The sequence below is a fragment of the Chroicocephalus ridibundus genome, chromosome 2 (genome assembly GCF_963924245.1).
Source record: "Chroicocephalus ridibundus chromosome 2, bChrRid1.1, whole genome shotgun sequence".
Classification (NCBI taxonomy): domain Eukaryota; kingdom Metazoa; phylum Chordata; class Aves; order Charadriiformes; family Laridae; genus Chroicocephalus; species Chroicocephalus ridibundus.
Window position 1 is genome coordinate 59,002,511 of NC_086285.1, and position 21,201 is coordinate 59,023,711.

General features: G+C 41.0%; 1 protein-coding gene across 4 annotated transcripts in view; it reads right to left on the minus strand.

The window, feature by feature from the left end:
- TPK1 (thiamin pyrophosphokinase 1) overlaps positions 1-21,201 on the minus strand; it is a 306,866-nt gene that overhangs the window by 185,766 nt on the left and 99,899 nt on the right. The gene's annotated exons all lie outside the window — the stretch shown is intronic.

The following is a 21,201-nucleotide window of genomic DNA, read 5'->3' on the forward strand; positions in this document are numbered from 1 at the left end:
TTGTCTTAGCAGTCTTTATCAGTTTTGCTCTGAGATGCATGAGTCAGATAACCGCAGCATGCAAGATAAAAGAAGTTGTCACTTCTACACTAGAGCAGAGTGTTCCTTCCAGGTCTGTGGGCAAAGAGAGACCGACTGGAGAGGGCTGAAAGTCAATAGGATTGGGGGGAGGAGGGGAAAGGAAAAAAGAGGAGAGACAAAGAAAAGGAACAGCCTGACCAAGTTTTGGAAAAAAGATATAAACAATCAGATCAGGCACTTCCTGCTGCCGAGAATCCAATTTTCAGCTAAAGCCTCTTTGCTTTGGTGTTTATTTCTCAGTCAGAACCACCTCTCAGCAGTGACACAAACGTACATTTTTCCTCTTCGCACTCATTAGGTGGGCAATCCGCCTCTCCCCCTAGCTTAGCCTTCAACTCAGCCAGCCTGTACAAACTGGGACAACAAAGTTCATCTCTATATCTGCTCTCATCTTTAAGGCATTCTTTCTTATTTGGCTGCTCAACTCCTACCACAGGGAATGTTCTATATGGGTCTATCCACCGCGTAGTACCATGCGACCTCAGCTGAGGCTTTTTGGAAAAAAAGAAGAAATCAGGGCAGCACAAAAGCTACCAGTTCATCACAGGTAGCTTTGGGTGCAGCAGCTTTTTACCTGCAGGCTGCAAGAATGCGCAGGGCAGGAGAACTAGCGTTGCACTCCTCTGTATCTCTTCTAGCATTGCTCCTGCTCCAGTGACCCCTCTTCCCTCTTGCCCATAGCGTTACCGTACCCACTGTGGTAAGCATGACCTCTCTCAGCCTTCTTGTGCAGACCGTGCTCTTCTCTGTCTCCTTATCCTACTTTGCCCACTCCTTCCAGCCACCATCCCAACCAATATGAACGAGCCAAGGTCAAGTAGATTTGATCCTGACAAATCTTATTTCTAAATTATGGTAGCTGGCCAGCCACCATACAATGGCGATTCACTGCTTCAGGCTCTTGTTACGTTCCTCACCTATCCTGATGAATATAAACATCACGAAGAACATCCTTTGCCCCAGCCTGGGTTTGACTGGAAGCTTTTAACTTCTCCTCTCACTTGAGGTTACAGCTGAAACTGGATTGATGTAATTCCTTTCGCCTGGGCATATTTGTTAGGGTCTCTCAGGGAGTTCAGCTCACACAGAATTTAGTAATGGTCCATTGCAAGAAGAGCGTGTAATATCTGTCCTTAAATTAGCTATCTGGGACATCGGTTTATTTAGCAGATATAAAGGCATCTAAGCAAGGCCTAGGACCTAGGCGGTTACAGAATCCTTTCTCTCCCCTTGAGCTACGAAACCAATTCATCAGTTGAGACACTCTTTATAACCAAAACCGTAAGAATGCTGCAGAAAAATTATTTTCTAACTTCAGGTACAGAACCTGCCTAAAGGGTGCTTCCCTGGCCAAAGACAGCCCCAGCATTATCCTTCTGAGAACAGTGATTGTTACATCTATTCCCACACATTTTGAACATATAGGTGGCTTATGACTTCTGGGGAAAAAAAGAAGGGATGAGATACAGAAAAAGAGAGATAATTATCTGTCTCAATTACTTTAAGACAGCCAGAGCCTTAACTGTTGTAAATTATCTCAATGGATTTACCACAAGTTAAGACTGGTCTACTACTCCAGGTGATTTTATTATTTTAAAAGCACGTAACTGAAACAAACAAAACAAACTGAGTAAGTATTACAGAACAAACCAGTCTTCAATAGGGAGTTACTATCTGATGTCTCAAAACAAAATAGTTGCCTTATATCACTGCAATTTAAAGCTATCCCTCACATATTTATTCTTATAAATAAAAATAAATAATAATTTTTAAAAATTTTAACTCCAGCTACATCGTAAAGTTATTTAGAGAAACTATTTATGAGGTACTGATCCTTTACTGGCAAGCTAATAACTTATATTGGAATGAACCAAAGCCCCAGGTGCTTTAAGTAACTAGCAGGTAATTAACTCATTGGCTGGAGGCCAGTGAATCATATTATTTCTACAGCTATGAACAAAGCCTTCCTTGATAAAAAGTAATGATATATATTACCTGGAAGAACATGTATCATTATTGTCTGGAAGTGTTTAAGGAGATAGTCAGCAATTCTAAGCTTACAGTTCAGATGGAAAATTCTCTATGAAAAGATAATAGAAACTGATTTTATACAGTGCCTCTTATATTAGAGACAAAATTGCTTTACAAACAACAATTTGGCCAAGTTGCAGCATGGCAACTGCGTAGGCAAATCTAGCAGTCTCTAGGCACTTTGCAACAGCTCACACAAAACCTCATTAATTATTTCAGCAGAAACTGAAGGACTGAACAAGGCTGGGGCTTTGTTTTGCTCGGCATAGCGAAGAGAGAGAGACATTCTTCCAAGAAGTTTACAATTTAAACAGACTAAAAAAAACAAATGAAAAGGTGAAAAGTGACACAGAGAGATGAAATGTTAATGGTCACACGTGGGTGAAAGGCAGGTTACCTTCCAGAGCGACCAAAATGCACATCAGGACTTGTGGAGGGACAAATATCTTAAATGGTCAGCCAGAACACAAGAAGGTCTGGCACACACCTTCTCTTCTGTCCCATTATTGGGGACCCCTCAAATTTGCCGGGTGTGGTGCACATGGAACTAGTCTCTAGCTGGTGTAAGTCAGAAAGAACAAAGTCAACATAGACATTATCTACAGGCTTTTTGCTAATCCTGCCTCCATGAGATGAGCCAGACTAAGGAATGGTCGTCCAAGTAGCTCACTGAGCTCTGATGGGTCAAGGAGGACCAACACCTCCAGCAAAGACTCTGTGATGTGCAATTGGGAACAGCAGCTTTTTTCAACCAGCACAACTGGAAGCAGAGGAGACCTGTACCCTTGGCCAGCTTGCTCAGCTGGAGAGGCCAAAGGTACCGTTTCATGCTTTTGTTATCAGAAGAGATGACACTAGGAGCACGAGGGTGCAAGTGCGCCGCAGCGCTAGCTCAGTGTGTGAACCTGCACTCCTTGGCGTTACCACAAAGCACAATTTCTCCTACCTGAATATTCCGTGTTAAGCTCCGCTCCTCATCAACAGCTCCGTCTGTCAAATTACCACCTTTTCTATCTGTCACATTCCTTTCTGATATCACTCCAGTGCCATTCAGTGAACCAGGGAACAGAGAGAGAACCGAAAAATCAACCGTTCCATTGTGCTGCTTAGTGGAAGAGTGGAGAAGGGGGAACTCAATGCCACTGCCAATAATTGCTACCCAAGTTACTGCACTGGGAGCAGCATTATGATCAGTCCAGCAGTATTTGAAATTACGGCAACAGTAAATACCCCTTAGCTCCACCTGTGCTGAGGAAGAGTTACGTCAAGAGCATATTATCAACCCATGGTATCTCTGAGTTTCCCATAGGCAATGTGAATGGAGAAACCAAAGACTTTCTGAGTAACGTCCTTCATTTTAAATGGTGTCTTTTCTGCTAGGAACCACCGAACTATTTCCCTTTAGTGACTGTAGTTAAGAGGTCAATTTTAGGGCTAATTATTAGCGAATGTGTTTTTACAAAATTTATTCTAGCACAACAAAAATAATGGAAACAATTTATACTATATTTATAGTTAATATTTTGGTAAATATAAATAACTGTATAAATATCTATATTTACTCTTTTGGGAAATATAAATAACGTCCTGTCACTACAAGACAGGATATGAACAGCATCTCAAACACAAAAAAGGAAGGTCTTGGCTCCGAGCTAACTAATCCTGAAGCTTTTTGTAGAAGAAATCAAGTATTTTATCACACCTTCAATAGCCCTGCAAGTTCAGGCAAGGGAAAAGACTCTACAGAACAGATGCAACTCTTGCAGAGTGAGTAAGATGAGGGCATAAAAATATACAGAGTACAAAAACCTGGGGGAAAAACACCATAACTTTATTATTCCTATTCTATTATTCCTTGCAATTAGCATTTAAAATATGTTTTTTTACTTTTTCAAACAGATCCTGAAACTAATCCACGTTTTTGCCTAAATTCAAATATATGATATCTCCCCTTAAACTGCCTTAGTGTATCCCCTCTGTTCCTGTTCTAATTTTACACAACTTCTTCTAGGTATGCAGTATGTTTCCCTCATTCATTTATTGACTCAGTAACCTGGTAACCGTAATTAACCTGCCAGCATAATCTACACATAAGAGAACCCTGCTTAATTAATGACTTGGAGCGCTGGTAGCAATATGTAAGTGATAATATATGGTAGATATGCAGAAAATTGCTCGGTTTGCTCGATACATTTGGCTAACACGTTTTTTGTCTCAGCATTAATAAAAAATATCAGTTACGAGCAACAAAACGCATAATCTGTATTTATGTGCTTTCTCTTTTTCTCCTTGTCCTGCAGAAACTGCAAAAACATGTTTAACAAATCCATGGCTTTGTGCGGCCGCAGACTGCCAGCAAGGGGATATATTTGCATTTCAAACTATTCCCTCCCACCCATGTGTTTCTCCCTGTGTTATCAGGACTATGCAACTGCTGTTACATACCAAACACAGTACACCGCAGACATCCCTCTTCTGGTCCATCTGCGGCTCTGTTCAGCAAATCACCTGTCCGTCCATAATAGTTTTCCGCTTGGCTGTTGGACCCTGGTCTTGCTAAGAGGCTTTTTAACCATTTAAAATAGGCCTATCCTTAATTTCTTTAAAACCGAAAAGGCTTCGCTCTTATCACCGCTATTTAAAATTTGCATCAGTGCACAGGGCTTTAAACAAGCATGATGGAGAACGTCACCTGCTCTCAGGATATTCTGTGGTTCCAAATGGAACTCGAGAGACACGCAAGTGCTTTCTGAGCTGCTGTTATAGTTGCGCATTCGTGCTACCGTAATCAGCAGCAGCAGCAGAGAGCAGTCAGCCTTCGGCAGGAGTACTCAGCACCTTCTAGGGTTGAGACAGTTCTTAGGAATTTCACCCTAGATTCCTCCTTTTCGCTCTTTTTTCTGCCCGTGGTGACGTGCAATTTTACGCGCATACTTCCAGCCCAGAAGCAAGTTTTAGTTTTACAAATGCTGCCTGCTATTCTTAAATTGCCTGCGTACCCGAGAAAGGCCCATCAGCTACCCCAACTTCTATACCATCTGTATCACACAAAGAACATACAAAAGCCCAGGAGTCCTCAAGTAAAAGGATCACCAACACCGGAGCTGGCAGCCTGCTTCCCTACAGACTGGATTATGGATCTCAGATGAAAAACTACTGTATGCCCAGTAAGGTAATTATGTGTTTGCTACAAAACTGCTGTGTTTCTTTAATCACTCCACTTTGAGCTGTAAATGTCACAGAGTTCTAACCTAAACAGAGCCAGGATTCATTACACAGCTAAATATAAGAATATAAGGAAGGAACCGAGGTGCTGATGAATTAGGAAACACTATTCTTTTCTCAGTGCATTGACTCAGTATCAAGCAAGCGCCACACAGGTCACATGACTTCCTAAAAAGTTCACACAGAAATGAAACAAAGGAAAAATTAAATAATTTCTCCCACAGACAAAAACCTCCCCTGAAGTTCAGCCAAAAACTAAGTTACACAATCATCAAAACAAAATCTTACTTAAAAAAAAAAATAATCCTAGAACATTTAAAATCTCAATGCTCACTTTGGAAAAAAAAAAGGGGGGGGGGGGGGATAAAAGAAATAACAGAATAGAGCAACCCTTTTAAACACAAATTCTTAAGTACCACAAAACACAACCGCTAGCACAAAAACCTGAGTATCAGTAAATACAGTAGGAGTAATGTGCTGTCAGAGGCAGGAGAGCAACTGTGTTTTCACTAGACTGAGTTTCTGGACTGTCTTCAGGTACACTTCCACGCAGAGTTCATTACAGTGATTCATATTCAAGGCTGCTGGGTTTGGAGTAATCTCTTGTCAGGTGTTAGATTTAATATTCCTACAACCCTCACTTAGGCTATGATTTTCTCTTCTCTTTCCTGTCATTCTTCTCCCATTCTGTCAAACCCGGGAGCTCTGGTACTCGCACGCTGCCTTACGCCCGTTGCTGTAACGGGCCCAGCAAGCAGGAGCAGCCCCGCGCCGTGTCACAGCAAAAAGCAGGAGGAAGGTGCCCAAACATAAAACAAAGCACTTGCTGCCATCATTTTGACTAAAATCTAAGCGACCTTTTCATGACAAGGCTACGTGGCTTGATGCCACCGGGGGAAGAATCGAGAAGTTTATTTATTCTTTTCATTTCCTCCTTTTTTTTTTTTTTTTGTTCTCTGTTTGACAAATGACAGCTAAAGCAATACTGTAACATTTAATCAGCTTTTCTTTTTGCCCTGAGCACACATCTATTATTACCAGGTAACAGCAAAAAACACTGATTAAGGCACGCACACACATAAAAAAAAAAAAAAAAGGAAAAATGCACTAAAGCGCATAATGTTAATCCTGACTTTTTTCCTGATAAACTATTTAAGTGCATTTAAAGAATAATTTGTCAAATCAAAGATCCTCACAAACCAAACAAGCTGCTGAAACATAAGTGGGAGATCCTACTGGTGCCTTAAATCCTGTATTTTCCGCAGTGAGAAGGCATCCAAGCTCTCTACAATCATATATTTGCATCTTATTGAAGTCTGGTCTCTGACACCAGGAATTCCCTGCAGATTCGCAAGGCTCTTCCCCAGAGGACGTCCAGTTGGTAACTGAAATCTCTCATCCAAACACTGGCTATGTAACCCCTGATCGCTGATAAAGGATCCACCGTCTCAAACGCCAAACCCCTACAGACACCACGCTGGCTACCCTTCCTAATACATCCCATCAGGTTGCCTTTCAAATATCATCTTTTCATTGCTTCATAAGTACAACGCGCTTCACCAACAGAACTTTACTATAACCCGTCTACCAGCGTCCTACACCTAAAACAAACACATACATCAAAATATAATTGAAGGTAAAGTAACTGAAAGAATGTGCAGCTAGCTTTTTTCTGCTTCCATTACCTGATTATCCAGTGAAATGGAGAGGCTTCAACATCAATTTTATTTCTGAAGGTTTTAAATTATATTGTTTAATAATTCAGTGTAACGTGCACCGACTTCAAGCTTTGATTGCAACTTTTTATTTCTTCATTTCATATTTGCCATTGCTGCAACATTGATTTCTGACACAAGGAAGATAAACAGCTACAAACATGATGGAATACCCCAACTGCCAGCAATTTTAATTGCCAGTCAGTGTTGTTATCAGGCAAACCTTAGCAGCAAGCTGACTATTCTTCCATGGAATAAGCTGACACCCCCCCCCCAAAAAAAAAATTAAAAAAAAAAAAATCACCTTTATTAGCATTAAAACATACACATTTGCACAAAAGATCTAACTGCAAAGAGAAAAAAATCCCTCTCTTTTTTTGATTTGGTGTTGCTGCTCCACTGCCAGCAGTAGCAACCTGCACGCAATCACTGCCCCCTACCCCACGGCGCGCAGAACGTGGGGCAGGCAGGAGGGCAGCACGCAGGAAAGGGTGATCAGCTGGGTCAAGGCAAAGAAGGAAAATAATCTCCTACTGCTACTGGCCATCAGCAAGACTACGTTCCTCATCACAGCCAGAGCCAGTGCTATTGTCTCTTCGGTCTCCCCTGAACAATATGCATTAATAATTCAAGCCAACCTGCAAGTGTAAAGCAATGAGTATGATAAGTTCATATTCATGTCTATGATTAAATATTTTCCGCTAACACATTTATATTCCAAATTTTGTTTGCCTAAATTGGATTTGCGGTAGTCTGCAACTCATCAGAAAATTAATCACACACTTATTTTAAATAGCACAAAATATATTAAATCTCATGGTACTACAACACACATCGTTCTTTAGCAGCCCAGAATAGATTTTCACACGACCATTTTATATCATAGGCTAACAAAACCTTTTGTGCATCAAGGAAATTTCAGAACTCATGTTCAGGACTCAAGTCAGAAACTCCAATTTTGCTAAAAGACAACTGGAACATTACAATGGGACAGACTGAGAGAGTTGGGGTTGTTCAGTCTGGAGAAAAGAAGGATCCGAGGAGACCTTATAGTGGCCTACCAGTATCTTAAGGGGGCCTACAAGAAAGCTCGTGAGGGACTTTTTGGGATGTCAGGTAACAGTAGGACTAGAGGCAATGGATTAGAACTAGAGATGGGACAATTCAGACTGGATGTTAGGAAGAAGTTCTTCACCATGAGGGTGGTGAGACACTGGAACAGGTTGCCCAGAGAGGTGGTGGAAGCCCCATCCCTGTAAGTTTTTAAGGCCAGGCTGGACGGCGCTCTGAGCAACCTGATCTAGTGGGAGGTGTCCCTGCCCAAGGCAGGGGGGTTGGAACTGGATGATCTTTAAGGTCCCTTCCAACCCTAACAATTCTATAATTCTATAAATTTCTGAACCAATCAAACTTGCACCAACACCTTCTTGAAAAATTATTTAAACTATTCAAAAGAGTAGTCTAAAAGTTGTCTGGAAATAAGTATCAAAAAGAGGGACAAACAAGAAACCAGAGAAGGAAAAGTTAAGATGGCAAATACAATTTCCTAATGCATGTGGAACTGCTTTTTATAATGTATTTTCTAATATCTTGATAATATACAGCTATCCTATGTTCATGCTACATAATCTTGTGTATAGATCATTTCCCCTAGTCTAAGCAGATAAACTTTTCAATAGATTTTCAAGCAAACAATAATAATAGTAAACTATTAAAATAGCATCAGGAGAAATGGTAAAAAAAAAAATAATTCCATCTGAACAACAAAAAATAAAAAGGTTTTATGGGGCATTCTTTAAAGGCACCATAAACCAATTTAATATGAGAAATGAGCACATCATCTGAAACTATACCAAATTAAGTGAATACTATAAAACACTGAAATTATGCTAGTGCCAATCTTGATTTACTTGTCTAAAACACTGGGAGTACGTAATATCGTTACTTCATTTATGACAGTTTCACCCCTTTGCATCTGACTGACCCTTATGTCTTTTCCCTTCTCTTAAGTCTCGGATTTGGACATTTGGACTGAGGAAGTTTCCCCGGGAAACTGGAAATATCACATTAGCTGTCAAGTAGACTTGATCTTAGCTGCTTTATTTCATATTTGGAATCGCTACAAGTGCACACACACTGGCGTTTGTACCAGTTTAAACCACAATGTTTTCATGGAAGCAGTGGATTTGCGTCTCTTGCAAATACAGCTCTATGGACAAACCTGAACGCAATTTTGATATTACGATGTAGTGCTCCTTTGAGGAAAAGAAGATTTTTAGCTACCTGCACCAGGGCTAATCTCGGATCCCAAAAATCTTGCTACTCAAAATAAATCTAAAATTGAAATAATATTCTTGCTAGGGCACGCACTTTTTGCTAAATTTTCTAACAGGCAAGAAAGAAGGTCAGCTAGTACAAGTTAGCACACAAGACAGAACAGATCAGATCTACAGTATACTTTTGTCAAACATTACATTTCTGTTGTTATTCATATGAAAAAAAGAGTAGAAAAACGCATAATAAAGGACAAAATATGATATTTGCATTTTAAAAATAGTATAAAAGGTGGGAGATAACATTTTCAAAAGAAATAATCACCAATGGCAATCATTTTCTGAAAGTTTTTTGTAATCTTGATAAAGCAATACATTAAATTATCACTGGACAGAAAGTTTATTTGGACAGGCAGAATTGACTACAAACCATGCTGGAAGCCTTAATTCTCAATGCTGATTTCTCATCTGAATTCTCTTACATAGAGCAGATGCAAAACCAATACCGTTCTCCCTTAAAAAAGCATCCACGTCTATATGCAAGCAGTCTGGTTATGAATGAAGATGGCATAGCAGTATTTTCCCAGTTCATAAAAGTGATGAAGAAACAAGTACATTGATTTCAAAACCTCCCTTTAATGAGGCTACAAGAGGGCCTTAAGATACAATTCCAAATAAAAATATTTGTAGGAGGCAATCTAGAGTTTACTGAACAGAAAGGAGTGTATGTTCTCAAGGGGAATAAGCTTCTGTGTGACAACTCTCCTCATAGCAAGGCTGCAAAAAGAATCAGAGGCTGAACTTATAATGCACGACCTGCGTATCATCCACAACACGCCCGTGGGAAAAAACACTAAGCCGTATCAGTGTTCAAGGTGTCCTTTATTCCTTCCTCTGAGATAAGAACAAAATCCACCACCATCTGCGTTTTGCCGAGAATTTTCACTGAAAATTTTATATTCTGGTCCTCCTGAGGATACGCGCTTATGACACAGCTTTCCAGGTGACAGTGCAGCTGAGAAATATAATGCCCTTAGTTCCCCAAACTCCTGAGATGGTTCATAACTAAGTCATCCCTAAAATAGGAGAAGTAGATGCAAACTCAAAAGCTTTGCGCGCATGCTATATGAGGACCCCATTCAATGCCTAAATGATCTGGCGGTTTTATGCAAAGCTAATGAGAACCTGAAAACCCAAGGGGTAGCAGCAAAAAGAAGACTGAAACTGTAAAGTGATAAATTTACTGGAGGTAAATCCAGCCTTTCAGAAGAGTTTTAATACGGGGAAGTCCATAATTTAATACCATGTTTTGTGAAATGTGATGTTTGGATATTATTTAGAGAGCCACCGAATTAGTAACCCGTGTAACATCAGTAAAACATCAGATCTCTCCAGTCAGCTTGCTCTCCCGTGGAAAATGCTGACGTGCCAAAACCTTAGTTTTGATGTTCTTCCACAAGAAATCGTGATGGGAAAGGCAATTGAGAGGATGCTGTTCACCTGCTGGCCTCAGGTAACTCCTCTAAGGTAATCCACTTACAGATCTTCCTGTTAAGCAGATACAGCTCTTGTCCTCTACCTCTGAAACAGCATCACGGGCAGTTCCCTAAGGCCTCCTAAAGGGAAAAAGGCTTAAAGTCAATGGAAAAGTAGTGTCTCAGTGGGGACTTCCATCCCCAGATTTTGGACTGCTCTGTGTTTTAAGAAAACCTGTAAGCTTCTGGACTATTCAAAAACTACTTTTAGGAGCAGATTTGTTCATATCTAATTTCCAGTTACAAAGATGATCACTACATTGCAGATGATTTTTATCAAAATGCTACAGAATTACTGCTTCAGGCCTTAAATTTCAATGTGTTACAAAGATAAATATCCCTAAAAGTGCAAAATGAAAGAACTTTTTCTTCTCATTTTGGTCCATATTTTCATTTTGAAGAAGTGAGACTGAACTTAAACATACATTAAAGTGTGAAGTTCAGAAGTGAATTCATGGCAACCCTGTAGGAATTCTTTGTTTTGTTTAAATTACCTCCGATCTAATTGTATTATATCCCCTTTTAAATTAATGCTAATATGGAAACATTTTTCCATCACATGATCACATGCCAAAACATTTAATCTTTATTGAACAAAAATATTGGCCTCTTCTTTGGGACCATTTTCTCCTTGTAGTTGAAACCTGTGCATGCAATGAATGAAACCCAGATTTAGCACACTTGAGATGATTCTGAAAGTCTGCTTTAAGAACATACCCCCAGTGAAACAAACAAGCAAAACCCCAAGACGCAGTCTTGTTCAAATGGTAATACCTTACACGTTGTATTTGCTGCTCTTTGTTCTCAAAATGGTTCGATGAAAAAAAACAACAAACAAAACAAACAAACAAACCTAAAGAACTATATACAGTAGCTGTGAATCTTACTATAGCAAGTGTTCCTTTTCAATGTCGTTACTTAATTGGAAATTATCACCCTTTTAAATTTTCCATAGAAACACAGCTTATGAGGGTGGGAGAAAAAATTATCCTAAGTATATCTAATATATCTTTATTTAAATCAGCCAAGTGTTGGCCAAAAAGAATATCAATATTCTATTCAATTTACAAGCTCTGTCCCTGATAAACACTTCATTATCAGCAACAGAAAATATTAGAAGACAGGATGTTCAAACGTGATTTGAGTCACTGCACCAATCCCAAGCTGCCCTATCAACCAGATGTGCTGGAGATACTAGATTAGTACACATGACATTTAAAGTAGCGTGCTCCTACACTTGGCCTCGTTTAAATCAGTATTGCTACCAAAGAGCTGGCAAAATGTTAAAAAAAAAAAATCCCTTTTACTTGTTTCATCTGGATTTCATCTTTCATAAGCCCTTGGAGCCTACAGCATTATTATCTATTGGGCTTTGATGCACAAGACTTATACGGAAGTCTGGATTTTCACCTGGCTCTCATCTCCCTGTTTTAAAAAGAAGAAAAATCCTGTCTTCCCCAGATACTCAGTTCTGTCTCCTTCTGCTCATCCGTTCTTGACCAGGTCCTCTGCTAGCTCCCCTTGGTCTATACAGGGGAATTCCCAGACCAGAGCCTTACACGTCGAATATTAAAGAGAGTTAAAAACAAAAACAAAAACAAAAACAAAACCAGAAAAACAACATCAGAAGAACAAAATCCAAAAAACCCAAAACAAACCCAAAAAATAATACACCACCACCAGTACGTATGAGTGTGTGTAAGGAAGGACTTTCCTCAATTCACCTAAAATATTGCTTTCCTCACTACTTTTTACTAGTTTACTTCCAAACGTCTGTGTTGGTCATGCATTAGCTAAGACGCTCAAGGTCAGGTTCAACCAGCCCACTTCAGCAACATATGTTTAGAGCAGGATCCTCCCTCTGAAGAGGTTTGGTGAAAGGCAAGCAATTTCTCTTACTCTCGAGTTGACAATACACGACTAGGCCCCTAAGGCAGAGAGCTGTCTCTCTGCAGTGTGAAACACCCAACGCTGGGGGCCTGTTCTCCCTGGCAAGGAACAGGACTAGAAATGCCCTGATTTCACGTGCGACGCTCGCTGTCATGAAGACCTGGAACGACATCTCTAAATCCTTGATTCACAAGACGCTACATGGTACATCTGTATCACAACAGCAACAAGCATCGTTTAGCCAACAAAGAAGAAGATCTGCTATTGCTGTGCTTAACCTGCACAAGGCCCTGCCGCCTGCTTGAAACAGTCACTAAGCTTTTAATAGATTTTATAATTTGGGTTTGATTGGGTTTTTTTGCTTAAAGATGCAATGATTTCTCCGTGACAGATGAAAAGATGATCAAACTGCCATCTTTATAACCAAAACTAAGGTTAAAAAAAAATGAGAGAACCAGAGAGCCTGGTGCTTTCATTTATCTTGTGCACAGGTAAAACTGGGTATTATCAGGTCACAGTTCAACCTATCAATAGTCCCCCAGCAGAGAAAAGAGAGTTTCAGAAATTTGGTTTAACAGCTAGCTTTCCCGTCTCAGAAACATTTGATGTTGTTCCTCTTTTAGCAAACCAAAATCAATAGCTGTGAATAACAGAAGCAGGTTAAAATTTCCTTTATGTGATTAATTCTTCCTGTAGCCAACCCCACTCCTACAGTTTTAAAAGGCTTATCCAGAGGAGCATAAAATGGTATTTGCTTTAAGCCACATTTTGAGAGGTTCCTGCACGCAGCTGGATCTCACCCCCTGAGAAGGTCTCTGATTTCAGTGAAGCCATCTGTGCTGAGCAGAGCTCTGCTCCTCAAGTATCAGGATTCAAACCATACTTATGGCTCTATCCAAATACAGGGTGCCCATAACAGTTCGAGCCCTAATGCTGGATATCTTTGCTCTTTCTCTCTTCACTGTCTTGATCCCTACTAGGTATCTCTTTGCCGTTTCACCTATTCCAGCTTCCAGATGCACACATCACCTCATCGACTCACAGCGACACAAACACCCTCTGTCAGCCTCGCTCCTCCTCCCACATGCACCAAAAAAAATTAATCTCCTCTTCACCTACTGTCTCCGTCCCCCCCCACTACTGCTCCCTAGGTCCACTGCCTCCAATTTCAGGGTCTGCCTTATGAACGGCGCAATTATTTCACTTTACTTAAAATTTGGCAATTGTGAGAGCAAAGTAGAAAGCGTAACCAGAAGAGCACTGACTTCCTGGGGGTTTGTACAAACATGTTCAGGAAACAGAGAAAAGGGGAGAGGTTCTCATAAAATAAACAAGAATAAAAGGGGAGGGGTCAGGCTATTTCTCTCGATATGCAATAACCTCGTGCTCTGCCCTGTCACTCTCCCAAGGGTGAGACCGCCGAGCCGAGCCGCTCCTGTGCCAGCAGCTTCTCAAAGCCCGTATCACACCGCGGGCAGGCGCAGGATGGAGGCAAACAGGCCTTGGGAAGGGTGGTCTGTGCCTGAGGAGCCGCAGGGACAGCGGTGCTATCCCCCTCTCCATCTGAAGGGCTCTCAAGCCACCGGAGAGGGGGGGAATTGAGCGCTACCTTCCACCTGGTGCAAAATACTCTGCCTCCTTCCAGCAGCAGGCACGGGGCACAGCGAGAAGTCATCGCTGACCCTACACTCCGCCACCATCACAAACCAAAGAGAAAGCTTTTGCAGGGGGAAGAGACACCCACCTGCCCCCAAGGAGGTGTCCATCGGGTTTCGACAGTAAAGAGTGGGGACAAGAGAGGAAATTGAATTATACCTTTTTTTTCTTCCCAGGCACGCGTGGCACGTTTCCTCGCACATGACAAAAGTAACAAGCACTGCTTAAAGAAATATTTACTTCCTGAGACAGCTTATTTCACCGGGGCATTCCCAGTCTCTTCTCTTCTAAAGAGGAATGACACCACCCGTTCAACGATAAAATGATGCAATATGCAACTGGAAAAAAAAAATTAAAACAAAAAAGACAACCACCAAACCAATGTTCTGTTAAAAATAAGAGTGCTAAGAAAGAAATGGCTGTATAAAAGGAGATAATTAAAAGTGGCTGTACAGAAAAATAAAAAAAAATACAAATAATTAAAGTTAACCTTTAAATTATTGTTGCAGTCTGTAAGAGACCTGCTGCAAACTTTAATAACATTGTTTGGAACATCAGTCATTTTGCTCTTGCTGAAATTCATTTTTGATAATGCAATAGTAGCATCTCAGGAATGATATTAAGTTTCTACTTTGTATTAAAATAGAATTGTATTAGCATGGTACAGTATGTGTATCCCTGCTGGGATTACTTTCCTGCTGGAAAAAACAATGTTATTCTTCTATTACTGAAATAAGTTATCTATTTTGACAGTGGAAAATATATTTCACTGAACTATAAACTAACAGAATCTGTCATCTAAGAGGATATCACTAAAGTTTCTCTTCTGGTATATTTTCAATTCCTAGCCAGCAGCAATTCTGCTAATTTTTTGCACAAACTCATTTGATTTGTGGCATACCTGTGAGCCCGTATACTAAAGTTAGCATGTCCGGTCCAATTACTCTTCCTCAATCCTTGACCAAACTATTGGGAAATCTGCCTGAAGAAACAAAAGATTGCAACTGACAGAAATATGTCTTTCTGAACAAAACTCAAGCGTCCCCCTCCCAGGATCTCTCTTGATCCAGTCTCTGCCGTTGACTGCCCGCGCCCCAAGAGAGCAAGCCCCAAAGCAGCTTGTGGGGAGGGAGAAATGGGGAATCAGTTCACATTCAAACACATCTGTACTTTACTGACGTTATTTTCCTCCAGCACTCAGTCTCATCCTAACTTTTGTTTTTCAGTTTAAGCAGTGGGATCACTGGTCTCCATTCTCCTTTCACGCTGGGGAGTTACCTTGAACCTTCTCCGGCTGGCCCTAACCCATCAATTTCTTGTTGGGGCACGGAAGAAACAAGCTCTAACAGAGATTTAAAAGGGGGAGAGCAGAAGAGAGGGAAGTCACCCTATCTGATAAAATCTGCCTCTGGTACAAGCTGCAAACAGTTCCAGATGTGAATTAGGGAGGTTATCAGAGACAGGCCTGGAATCAAGCCCCCCACTAATGGATCAAGACCATGGTTAGCAAATACCGGTACTTCGGCAAAGTCCAGGTTTTAGCCAGGTAATTACTTCAATTCAAACCAAAGTGTGCATTTCCAAACATACTTCTTAATTTGCCATGGTGAATGATGTGTAATTCACAGTGCATTTCATGTCTGTTCTGAAGCTGACCAACAGACTCCCTCATGCTGAAGCCATGCATCACACCACACCTGCGGAGTAAAGGAGCTTCAATAAAAAGAGATTAAATTATCATATAGGTGGTACAAATAGCAGGGTGGGTATCAAGATAGGAACCGGTTCATTTACACCATGTGTGTTCCAACTGCTGGCCTGAGTGGCGTTTTCTTTCTCTAGCAATAACACCAGACTCAGGAAAAAGATAGGGAACTTGAACGTATTCTAGAAAAGCTACTACCAATCAATTGGGGTGCAGAAAATTACACCTTTGAGCGAAGAACTAGCTTTCTGTCAAGCCTGCCCGTGGCAGCAGGTGTCGCTGTAAGGCAGAGGTACGGCAATTAGTAAATTATTGGGACGCAGACAAGAACAAAAGCGGGCAAAGATGCTTTGTGGTACGTGGTAAGAACGTGGAAATTTTTGACAGCTGGTAGCTACGCACACTTTTTGTGCTAAGTGGTTTGGTTGCAAACACGATCAAACAGCAGATTGCTAGTATACACCTGCTTAAAGAAAAACAAACAAAAAAAACTTTGGAAACTGTTACTATTGAGGTAACAGCTTGCATAACAGCATTCATTACGTGTAGTTTTCCATTTACTTACTGAGTGCTCGGTCCTCTTCCGCACATTAAAGAGTTTACTGCTATTCAGTGCAAACAGAACTCCATGCAGCACCTAGTTAAGCACCTCTGGAGTAAGGCTCATCGTTGATTCCGCTGAGAACAGCTGGGAACTACCCAAATGGTGCCTTTAAATTCTTGTAGTGGGCCTTTTAGGGCTAAATTCATACATAAATTTCTGTCACTCTAGTGTCCAGTCATCCCAGGTTATGGATATTGCATCTTTTAGGGAGCAGTGTCAGCTGAGTTACACCCAGAACAGAAAAAGCGCCAGAAAGCCTCTTTGTTCTGCTCTTCACTTTTGGGCCATTTCTGCCAGAAGCTGGTATTAAGGAGCACCATTTTTGACCTGCTTTGGGTTCTTTAGGATTCTGTAACGTGTTTCCTTCCACACTGCCTGGAAATTGCAGAGGCTGATGTCTCCCTGAGATGAGAACGGTTTTTTCAGGAGGGTTTTCAGCCGGCTGTCAAGGAGTCTCTCCCTTCTACTCCTTCATGCCTGAAATATTAGCCTTCAGTTACCGCTGACACAAAAAAGCCATTTTCTGCTAGAGCATTGAGCCATTTTACAAAGAAACTGCCAGAGAAATTAAGAACTAGCCTTCCACTACAAAGGCTGACAAGACAAGGGGAGTAGTTTAAATAATGACAAGGCTAGAAAAATGCTAACTCATAGCCCAGGGACTGCTAGAACAACGGTGCCGTGATTTATTTAGATAGAAAAGAGGGTTCTTCCTGCTTAAGAACAGATCCTACAAGGTCTTGACGTGCCCTAATGGTTATAAGCCAGGGACAGAAAAGTCAGTGCTCTTACCACCACTACTAGAGGTGCTCATTTAGTATAAAAAAGTTAAAAGAACACTTTACAAAGCAGGTTTACATTATAGTAAGAAAAGGCTATACAGAGACCTGAAATGGGTACTGGGGCAAACCCTGAATGTGCCCTGCACTGCCTGCAGCCAGAGAGAAGATGCAGATAAACAGAACCGCTGAGCAAACTCCGAGCAAAGAGGGTTTCTCCCGGACTGTGGCCAGTCATTGCCTGGAAGGAGCAAGGTAAAATAGCTTCTCATCAAGGAATCCCCTTCAAGCTGCAAGGCAGAGCATACTTGGGTTTTTTGTGTTTCTTTAACCAACAGAAACCATTTCTATTTTGTGCTGGCCTCTCGGAAGCACACTCATAGTTTTCCTGTGGGGAGAAGTATAAGAACTTGGAACGCAAACACAGAGAGTCACTCCTCCTTCAGCGAGACACTGAGCTACTATTTCACATTGCCACCAGAGTCGATGCCACCATGCCATGGTGGTAGTTAATAACAGTAACACATAGCAAATTGTCAATTAAGGGTAGTCAGGTTTCTCTGCTTCCTTTTCCCATTTTCTAAACATCTAACTGCGCTGAACCTGCTTTCTTCTTCCAGCCGCAATAGCCCAAGCTCTCCTCAACACGTTTGTAGCAGCCCATTTGCCCTTGCGCAGGGACTTACCAGAAGCCACAGCAGATTCAGCTTCTGAACAGAGGGTAGTTAAAGAAGTGCATCAGGGCACCATGGGGCACCAGGCAAGCAAGGTACCTTACTACATGTTTTCCTCTTGTCATTCATCAGTCTTTTTTTTTTTTTTTTTTTTCAATTTAGTATGAACAGGACTAGGCCTAGGAGTTTTTGCACGTACAGTGACTGGCACATTGCAGGCCCCCTCCAGGCACTACTGTAATAAAAACAAGACAGACAAAGCAGAGAGAAAATGGATAACATAATATCTACAAAACACACAATACCCACTGGAAGCAACCTGTAGGTTGCTAATGCCCGTCCCTAATGCAGCGTCTCTCTCTTACTTATGTCTGTACAATACCTAATAAAATACAACCTCTGGGGAAGAAACTCATCATCTCCTTCTGTTCCTCTATGCATGCGAGACATCTTCTCTCTTACCAGCTCAGCAAAGATCCTGAGCTGTGATCTGCTGCCATCAGAAAAAAAGGTGCCAAATTATGTACTTTTCTGTGGACCGGACCCAGCCTCCTGCGAGTGTCACTGACTAGCTGAGCAGGAGGTGACAGGCTTTACTCCTGCAATAGTTTTCCCTGGGAATAAGTGGTCCATGACCCGCGGAAGGTGTGCAGCCACACCAGGGGTGGGCTCAGGCAAAGTAGGCACAGCCGGAGCCCTGCAGACAACGCTCGGGCTTGGGGATCGGGACGCTTCACTGCTGCATCCGTCTTAGGAGGGAGCAGTCAAACCCAGACTCTGAAAGCACAGCCTGAACCAGGGAAGACACAATATAATAGCAGAGGTGTGCTTTGTGGGTGACCACCCGACCTTTAACGTTCCTGTGACGTGGTTTATAGCAGCTTGGCCCATGTCCTGACCCGCGCTGGAAGCAGCTTTAGGGGAGGAAAGAAAACCCTGCAGACCACAGTCGGGGAAGAATAAGGTTGTAAAAGGTTTCACTTCACATAAAGCCTAACATCAAGTTAGCGATTATAGTCCAAACAGGCACTGATTTTATTGAAAAACTGAATTTTGACTGTCTTCATATTTTTTGAAAAAGATGATAGAATTGCATGTTAAAATTTTATTTTCCTTGGATTTAAGTAGTGGGCTTTTGTATACGTAACAGGAACGTATTTCTTGCAATATGCCTTTGATCTAGACAAGTTTTGGGGAAATCTGTTTTGAAAACACATTTAGTAGTAAAATCAGAAATTATTTTCATACTGAACACTTCTGTTTTAAGAAGCATGATTTTTCTTAAAGAAATGTTTGTGGTAACGTAGGGAAATGCAATCACAATGTAAGAAAAAAAGGAGAACATAATGTGTGCAATGAGAAAGAAAGGATCACTGCTCAAAATGTTCAATATATTCAGCACACTGGAAATATTCCTGTTGCTTGGAGTATTAAAGCATGTTAAATTTCCACCTAGGTTTTTTTCCTGTATTTACTATTCTGTGGCAACATTAAACCTGTCTTTTTAGTACTTTTGTCATTTTAAAATGTTTTTATTCTCCCTTTTTGTTTAGTTGCCTAGCCTGTTTTTAAAACAGTTAAAAGTTTTAAGCTATCAAACAGCAAAGCAGCCCTAAAAGCAAAACTAGATTTTGTTACTGCAATTGCTGTAACAGCAGAAGCGTGTGCCTTGTGGGTGACCACCGGACCTTCAATGTTCCTGTGACGTGGTTCATAGTAGCTTGGCCCATGTCCCCGGCCTGACCGGAGCCCCATAATAAAGCGAGCACTGCTGTGTTAAATGTAATTCTCCCATGAACAAGTCGTGTCAAGTGTCCGAGGTGTCTTACCGTTAGAACAGAAAAGGTTCAGCTTCAGCTGATGTGAATCCACACAGCTACAGCTATTTAAAAAAATCCCACCGCGGAGAGCCACACATGCACTGTTTGTTCATACTGTATGCCTTCAGACCTCAATTTTGAGCCACCTGTTCTCGCAGCGAAATCCGAAGTAATTTTATCAAAGAGAGAACGCTCAAACCAACAGCGAAAAGACAGCTGAAAAGTCCATAAATATATATCTCGAAGAGACCTGCCAAGCCTGAAAAGCCACGCTAATAAAATTCAGAAGGGCAAGCAAGGTACAAGAGGCTACTAAACCATAATTTCTGTTTTCACCAAATCATCTTAAAACACACATTAAAAATATATTTCATCTCAACTCTATTTGTGGGACTATATCATCTGTATGAAAAAGCTGCTATGCCCTTGACGATATGAAGATAAAAGTGTGGTCTTTACTACCATCCATGGTATCTTCTTTAGTGAGGTTTTTACGTTATTTATGTTCAATTGAGATCAGTCACTTCAGCTGCACCTTCTGCACACATTAACTAGTCTTCCCAGCAAGCATATACTCCTTGTACTCGATATTCACTCAAACCAAATGCTTTTCTCGCAGAACTGTTAAATTTGGTGTCACAACTAGGCTACATAAATGGCCTCATGAGCCAGAAGTCAAGAAGCACCAGAAATCACTGCTTCAGAACAAGCATTTTTGAGATATTACAGATCAAGATATTTCTTTTTATTGTTTAAAACACATTATAATGATACTGCACCTCAAGTTCAGGAGAGTTGGGCAACTAAAATACTTTTAAACCAAGCAAGCTATTATAACATTGAAAGTGATTAGAAAATAGAAATATCTCTTCTAAATTTTCTTAGTGAAACTTTCCTTTGCTTTTCAATTTAAACTGAGCAATGAAAAAACAGACTAAAGGATACAGTTAGTCTCTATTCAGTGCAAAGCTAAACAGTGGTAACTGGGAAACAGCCAGAATCAATCTTTAACCGAAATTTCCATTTTCTTCTGAGAAGCTAAGCTATAGAGTTTATTTGGACCAAGTCGCAGGATGTGACTGGATAGAGGTGGAGGCAAATTCATCTGTTCCCACCTCCTCCGCATTCAAACACAGACATGTTGCAAGCCTTAAACTACCCAAGTGTAACCCCTGTTGTACTCCCAGTTCTCAGAGGGGTGTCTCCAAATCCC